This window comes from Phragmites australis, chromosome 7 (genome assembly GCF_958298935.1).
Source record: "Phragmites australis chromosome 7, lpPhrAust1.1, whole genome shotgun sequence".
NCBI classification, from domain to species: Eukaryota; Viridiplantae; Streptophyta; class Magnoliopsida; order Poales; family Poaceae; genus Phragmites; species Phragmites australis.
Window position 1 is genome coordinate 27,041,964 of NC_084927.1, and position 8,673 is coordinate 27,050,636.

An 8,673-nucleotide genomic window follows, 5' to 3' on the forward strand; every position below is an offset into this window, starting at 1 on the left:
GACCCTTGTCACATACTGTTGGAAATAAATTTAATTTTCTCGTAATGTTTCCTAGAATATATGCTGTATGTCATGTAATATTTGTCCATTAGAATTTTAGCAGTAGAGCTTTTCCCAGATTGTACATTACGGTGCTCAAGAGTTCCATATATTCTTATGGCTCACAATGCCCCTTAAGCAGTTGTACCAGACGCACAAAAAAAGTATTCATTTGTCACTTTTATTAAACTAGAATTATTTGGTTGCCGTTGTGCGTATTGAATAATAACAGACACCTTGTAGACATCAACAACCATTTTCTAGCTCTTCAGTAGTGTCTGGTCAATCATCTGTAATAGGCAAATGAAGAAGCCTTCCCAGTGGTGAGAATTTCTAGTCCATGAGATAATTCTACTACTACTAGCTGTCTACCTCTAGGCGATAGGTCCCTCATGGAGTCACTGTTGACATCCCCCATTGACCAAAGGTCGATTGGTCAGGTCTGCCTGCGGCCAAACCGAAAGTCTTGCGAGAATCCAGGTAAAAGATACGCTTGTACGACATGCGTGCGCCGCTTCTATCTGCATTACTACCTTTATTTTTTTTACTTGTCATCAATTTTTTACTGTAATAACTTTAATCTTATATTTTTTTTAAAAATTTAGAAATATCTAAAAGTATCTAATACTAATAAAGTATATTTCACGATAAATCTAATAATACAAAAGTTTTAGTTATTTATAATTTTTTTATAAAAAAACATAATATCAATATTGCTACAGTACAAATGGTGACAAGTAAACAAGGTAGTATTATGAAATTCTTCCGTAACGAATATGGTTTTTTATGTGATATTAGTAATTAATGATAATATAATTGATATGATTAATATATTTATTAAGTATATGTTCTAGTATATTTTATAAATGTAACAAAAGAGAATTCATCGAAGTCGAAATAAAGAGAGAAATGAATTAGATTTGTCCTATAAATTTTTTATGTGATTAAATGGGATTAATTTCTGTACAATCATGTAGATTTCTTCATAAGTTTTCTATAAAATTCAAGATCATCAAATTTGAAGTTCGTAACGAAAAGTTATGTTCAAAATACAAGTGATAGTCTACTAAAGATGAATACGTCAGATAATCTGGCGTACACAAGGGTTGTTGCATAGGATAATTTGGTGTTCACAAAATTTAACACGTCAGAAGGTTTGACGTTTACAAGAAGTTCACGTTGGACTGTTTTTCCAAAAGGCCGCAAAATAGCTCGGTTGGTATCGTATGCACATAGGATGTTTTGGCGTTTAAAGAAAACATCACTTTGAACCTTCCGGCGTTAAAAAAAAAGAAAGTTGAGTTTCAATGGCTAGTCCGTAGAGAGTACACGTCGAATAGTCCGACATTTATAATATTGCACACGTCGGACCTTCCGGTGAGTACAACAATATATGATCGTTGGAGCAACAGCTAGTTCGCGGGGTTGAGACTATATATATCCCTCACTCGGTCATTTATGTGTTCTAGAGTCCAGAGAAGTTCGCATACACTTGAGGAGATATCCAAACCATTAAAGTGCTAAAAGTGATCATTCAAAGTAATTAGTACAAGATTAGGGAGTGATTAGTGCTATTAGATCTAGAGAGAGTTGTTGCTAAGTATCGTTGTCTAGAAAGAGGATTAATGAGTGATCATACCTTGTATCAAGTGGTATGTCGGTGGCTTGGAGTCTTGATGACTCGTCGGCATCATGAGCCTTGATGACTCAAGCTTATCAACCCTCTGACTTTGTGTGAAACGGCGGTAAGAAGCTTGTACGGTGATGCGGAGATCCTTACCTTAGTGGATCAAACTCCGAAGTGAAAACGGTGACAAGTGACCGGAAGATAGGTTTGTAGTGAGCCTTACCTTTGTGGTTTGGTGGCTCAATCTATTTGAGCCCTAGGTGGCTCAAGGGTCGTGACCGGATGCTGTCCAAGAGCGATATCTTATGTGGTTGCTCCAACGTGGATAAGAGGTAGTGTTTATGCCATCGATACCACGGGATAAAAAATTATTTATACCAAGTTTACTCTCTGTATCTTCTTTACGTTTCTGTATTTACATACTTGTAATTTATCTTTGCATATTTACTTTTTTAAGTAGTTTGTTATGATTAGTTATATGTGACAAATTCTTTTGAGAGGTAGAATAGATACACTAAATAACATAGATCACTTTTAGATATAAATTGATATAGGTTTATCTTATAAATTTTTTTAAAACCAATTAATTTTTAAATATTTTAATTCACCTTTGTTAAGACGTCATCGATCCCTTTCATTCTTCTTATCTTTGGCGGTTTGGCCCCCTTTTTGACTACTAAAGTACTCCATAACTATCATGGGTCACAGGATTATACGATGCTTGAAGCTTGGGTTTGGTTCGGTTCGTACATGCACTATTTCAGCATCATTTTTCTAGTCTTAAAAAGGTGTGTTCATCTCAAAGTGCAGTCTCCTAGTTCAATCAGAAAGGAAGGCATGCAATACTGGACATGGTTATAAAGTTGTGCAACTAGGGTTTGTTTGATTTTTCGCGTGTCCTCAACCTGACTCATATAAGTCATACAGGCTGAGTTGAGACAGGTTAGAGAGATGCAGTAGGGTCTGTTTAGTTGGCTACGTGTGCTCAATCTAGTTAAGAAGATGTTGTGTATATGTTGTATTATAAAGAAACTCACTTTTTTACCAAATAACCTAGGGTTGAAAATATTTTTATAAATTAGTACATCACCGGATAAGAATATTAGTGAATTTTTTTTATGATTTTTGGAGAATTTTAATTAAATGTTGACTTAGGCTTTTTGGATCAACCCACGAAAACATTTAGAATTTTTGGGCCTCTAAATAAAAAAAATTCGTATGCACAGTATTTTTCATCTCCGCAACTAGACCCGACGGAAACGGCCGATTCCGACGTTTCCCCGAGCCTGGCTGGACGGATGCAGCTGCACGAGCGGGTGTAGTCACGAGCGCCAACCAAACACGCGCACACCGCTCCGCTCTGCATCCGTCGGTGCATGCACGCGCTCAGCAGGGCATCCAAACACGCCCCTACTGAAAATGGATTGCACACTAGAAGGGAGGGATGAGTGCGAATGATAGGAGGGAACACGTTGGGGGGGGGGGTTGCAAAGATCTTGCTACCTGGAATTATGTTTGCTTTGGCTTGGTGCAACAAAAATAAAAGATGCATTTGCTTGGCCTTGGGAACTTTGGGGCACAAGCAAACATGAGTAGGGTACTCCTTATCCTTCAGTCCTTGGGAGGCTTTATGTCCTTCATTGCCCTTTTCTCTTTGGGCACATCCTTCGTATAGTATTGTATCAGCAATTGAGCATGCATGGCGGCCACTGGCCATAAAGGAGCTATAAGAAAGTTAAAGGTTAGGTACCCCTCTTTGTTTCCATGTCTGAAGGACTGGAATGAATTATTGATCACCATATCCATGAAGTCTTCTTCTGTTCTATAACTTAGTCTTTTCGAAAAATTCAAGTAATGCATTATAGTTTGGAATGCTTATAATTCATACATTGGCAATTGCATGGTACTGTGAATCAGATGGTTTTGCTGCTTCTGTTAACACAACAGCAAAAAGAATATACAGTATATACTGAAGAAGATAAGCAGCAGGTATGTTTTTTCCCCAGTGCCTTTGTCCAGTCAACCAATTGCCGTCCACAGCCTGGGTTTGGGTTAAAAGTACATGCCAAATGGTTAGCTCGAGTTGTGATCGATTGTGATATATTGTAAGCAAAAGCCGGAAGCCGGAAGCATCATACGACTAAAGTAATCTTGCCGACGAAGCCTAGATTACTTAGTCCAATACTCTTCGATCTGTTCAATGCCATGGACCAAGGGCTGCCTAGGCCATGGCTAGGGCCAAGCACTGAAAGGGTCTCGACAAGAGTTGAGCACGGTAGTTTACCATTTTCAAAGGAAAATGTCAAACAGGAGAGGACAAACATCGTGTAATTTATGTTGTTGCAAACATCGTGTAATGTATCATCACCGGCCTACACATCTTGTGATTTTATTGTTGATTATCACCAGCTGGCCCCAAGCTCCTTGAGCCACATGGCTACAACTAATCTCCCAAAAACCACATCACCCTAGCTGTGCTAACACCTAGAAAACGGCAGCTACGCAGCGATGCTACATGAGCTACCAAGCCAACCATAAGAGGATACGGCCTTTGGACTGTTTATAGCAAATGTTATGTATCTGTGAGCCATTTTGTTGTTACATGCATGCATGGTAGTTATTGGACTGAAGCATTCCAGTACATACCTTACTGTTACTGCACTTGTCTAGGGCACACAAAGGTGCAAATGTACGAGCTGGTTGCATCATCCATGGGTGCCCCCGTACCGCTTGCAATCCAATGGACCGTCTTGAATTATTATGGAACATGAGTGAAGGTTACTAGACACAAGAACTCCAGTGAAATGTAAGCAAGGTACTAGTAGTTTCCATTGCTGGCTACAGCGTCGCTAGAAGAGACGAGTGAAATACATTATAGTACACCAAGTACAGAATCTTGGCAGCTTAAATGGTGGATCCAAAACACGGCATGGCTACACGATCGAGCAATTCGATCCCCTAGCCATATTTATCAAGTTTCATTCAGCCTAGGGCTTCGCTTCCTCGAAGATTCGGACAGTATGGACCCATCGAGAGTGCATTCACGTATCAACAATGCAGATCAACAGCGACAATATCTAATCGCCATTGGCCATTGCATCATATGGACTCAGCTAGCTCATAATGATCCGGTTCCATTCATCCAACATTTCCAACTCCGAGCTAGCTGCTAGACTTGCATTTTGGCTTGTGCTGTGCATGCCACTTGAGCCTACCAAGTCTGCATCAACTAAGGCCGTTCGGCCGGTCTAAATTACTACTTAATAGTGTCTAACCGAACGATGTGATATTTATAGATGACAGCCTGACTAAAACAAAAGGTCGAATGAAGTGTAATCGATTGCTATCAAGAGTTGACTCTTGCCGTGTCTGTGAAACCCTGACTGTGACGCAGCCAAATGCAGTCATGCTGCCGATAGATCTTCAGTAAATTTTTTTTTTCATTTTTTGACCTGAGAGATCTTCAGTTTGCCATACCAGAGATCTGTTTTCACCTTTCACTGACCACCGTACTTCATTCTCCTCGGTGGTATTAGTGTATTAGCGCCGTGGCGAGTGAGCTTTATCCCTCGACCTCCTCCCTTCCATCTCACGTCACATACACAAACAACGAAACAAAGGGGAGAAACGCAGTATGAATTGCCTAGACAATGAAGCAGCTTTCTCTTTTCCTTTCTTCTTTTTAATCCTGTTGGTATCGGTACACTCTGTGCCACTCTGTGGGATCTGGTCAGAATCGGGTGGACGGGAAATTTCTGCAGGGAAAAGAGAAAGTGCTGTAAAACTTTGCGCAGCGCGGCAGCCGGGTACGGAGCCAACGTTTGTCTCCTAGCACACCAGTTGTTCGCAAAAAAGAAAAAGAAAAAAGAAAAGAAACAAGGAAAGAAACAAAGAAAATGTTAGCACACCAGCAGCTAGCTTATTACACGTTCCTCAGATCGTGATATATAATTATTAGCATGTGTAGCAGCAAGTGACACACACTTGACAGTTGTGCCACAGGCTCATGCATACAGCGCCTGGGCTGCTGGTATTGTACTACGTACACGGACGGGCGATTTCTCCAAGGTTATAATTTGGCCGCCTTCTTGGCGTCGCCTTTGGTGGGCAGAGAACACCGGCAAGTGCGTGCGTAGGTCCATGACAAGTTGACAACTGCATGCCACAGAACGCATGCAACTGTGCAAGTAGCCATTGAAAGGACAATGCAAATGACCTGAACGTAGACCAAGCCACGTAATTAGCGAAAGCACACATGCGACCTGGAGCTAATTAACCCACTAACGCGTACGGGATCGGCATCTATCGCCGTATCTTCCGTTGCCGACTGCAGGCGATCGCGTTTCCGTTTCGGGCATCGGTCTACGTGTCCTCCGCCATAGTCTCATGGATTCCTGGAATGCTGGATGAACGATCGACGCAGAAGGGGAGCGAGTGATCAATGGAGACGACCACACCCATCCTGCTGCAGAACAGAGGTATACGGACCTGGCGATAATAAGTCGACGAGGCAGCATAAGTCCCCTATACACCATGAGATATGTGCTAGGTAGGCAGTCCCATCTATACTCACAGTTAAAAAAAAGAGTTATTCTTATTCCTATTTTACAGCTGATTCAGAAATAATTAGTAGTGATAAGATATTTTTGATGGTTTATAAGTTAAACCGATAGATCTAATCGTGAGCTTTTAAGAACCGACAATGATAATTAATATCACTACCGGTTCAAAAGCTCACTGACAAAGCAATAATTAAGTTAATACGAATCGACAGTAATAATTATTATCTCTGCCAGTTCGTATTTCAAACCAACGGTGATAAGAATTATCACTACCGGTTCAAATGCTTACCGAATGAGCAATAATTGGGCGAATACAAAACGAAAATAATAATTAGTATCTCTATCGATTCGTATTTCAATCCTGTAGCGGTAATGCTTCTATAAATTATGATCATGTCTCTCTCAGTCTGCATCCCATATCTCACTTCGCTACCAATCTCCTAATGAAGCCGCTCCCGAGAGGTAGTGACGGTTGAAGTGGTGCGATAGTCACCATCACCACTACGTCTACCTCTAACCCTTGGGCTCAGCTTCCACGTCCTCTGAACTTGTCGCTGTCTCTTGAGCCCGAGCCACCTCGCAACCATCCTCTTTTCTATGAGCCCTCGCTGTCTGCCGAGCCCATCTCCAGAAGCTGCTCCCGAGTGGTAGAGGCGGTAGAAGTAGTGCGATGGTCACCATCGCGACTGTGGTTACCTCTACCCCTTAGACCCAGCTTTCACATCCTTTGAGCTCGTCATCGTCTCCGGAGCTAGAACCTATCGCCCTGTCTCTTGAGCCCGTAGCCTCGTCCCCAAGTGTTAAGGCTAGATTGCAACAATAGGCAGATCTAAATGAGTGGTATAAAATATATTTGTTTCAAGATGATTATATTTTTACTATTCATTTAGATATATTGTTGTCCCTCGAATAGCGTAAGACATAAAACAGATAACGCAAAAATACTGTACCAACAGCTCTTCGACATATGATACAATGCAGCAAGCCGAAAAGCTTTTGGTACAGCAACTTTACAGTATATATTCTTATTTATCATTGTGGTCTCAACAAGATTGTTGTTTTAAATTAGGAACGAGTTTGAGCGAGAATATTTCGGTATGAGATATCTGTCTAAGTTTGAGATCAAAATTAGGTACATTCTCAGATCGAAGAGTTAACGATAAAGTAATTTTATACGCGTGGATAAATTATCAACTTAAACACAATAATAATTAGATTATCACCGTCACTAATTTATTATCGGTTCCAATAGCAGTTTTGGACACACAATGATAACTCCCAGCAGTACTAGACACCATCGGTGACAGCCTTTACCCACACAAAATGGTTCGCAGGCAGAGCAGCATCAGCAGCGCAGCGCAGAGCTTCCGTTCCAGCGCCGGCCGCGGCTTTTATCGGGGGGCAACGACGCCGCCCCCTGAACAAATCCACAGGGAAAACGACCAGTTCGTCACGTCCCCAACCCGCGGCGCGGCGCGGCTAACGCTGGGTGGAGCCGCGGCCTCTCTTTTCGGCTCGGCGTCCCCTGCTTGCCCGGTCGGCCTGGAGCCGAGGACACGACCACATGTCCACACGGCGTGGTTGAGTGCTGGGTACGTGCGATAGCTAGTCCGTGTGCGTTTAATCGCTAGTCCTCGATCACCAATCAGCTCACACGTACGTACAGTTAACGGCGGCTATGCACGTACGCACGCAAGCACGGCACGATGCATTCACGTACCGGCCGTCCTATCGTGTACCTTGCATGAAAAAGCACCTGTGGGCGGGCGCGCCGCACGCACGTACGACGTACGTTGCTGGACGTACACCTCAAAGGTCATCGATCGATCGATCGGTCTCGACGCATGCAATGCAAGCTCGCTGCGAGTGGAGGAGGCCTGCAGGCTCCTGAGCTGAGCCTATGCATGTGTTGGCTAGCTAATGCTCAAAGGATCTGTCGGGACACGCCAATCGGTCCTGCGGTGATGGAGATGAGTCCTGGTGAGTCGCGCAGGGACTTGTCACACGAAGCAGCAGTACTCCGCCGTAACAGGGATTCAGTGTAACACATATAGCCTCCCACTTCGGCACGTGCTATGCCGTAGTGCAGCACTGTCTCGGTGTCTCCCATCCTGTGATTCAAGCCTAGAATTTGACATTCTTCTGGCCCTTTGTTGCCCAAAAAACGCGAAGAAAAAGGAGATGTTAAATTTCAGATAACTGAAAATAAATATTTTTTTTACAATTATAATCAGATAATTCCCACACTTTCTTTAACCTCCAGCGATGTTCTTCCTCTTGGCTGAACTTCTCTCTTCTCTCACTTAGAAGCATCAAAGATCTCCCTCGTCCCGCTCTTCTTCACCATCTTCAGCGGTTCTCCTACCGCCGAATCTATTATCACACTAACCAATCTATTTTTACGCTCTCCCATCACTACCACCGCTGCCGTCGTCTCACCACACC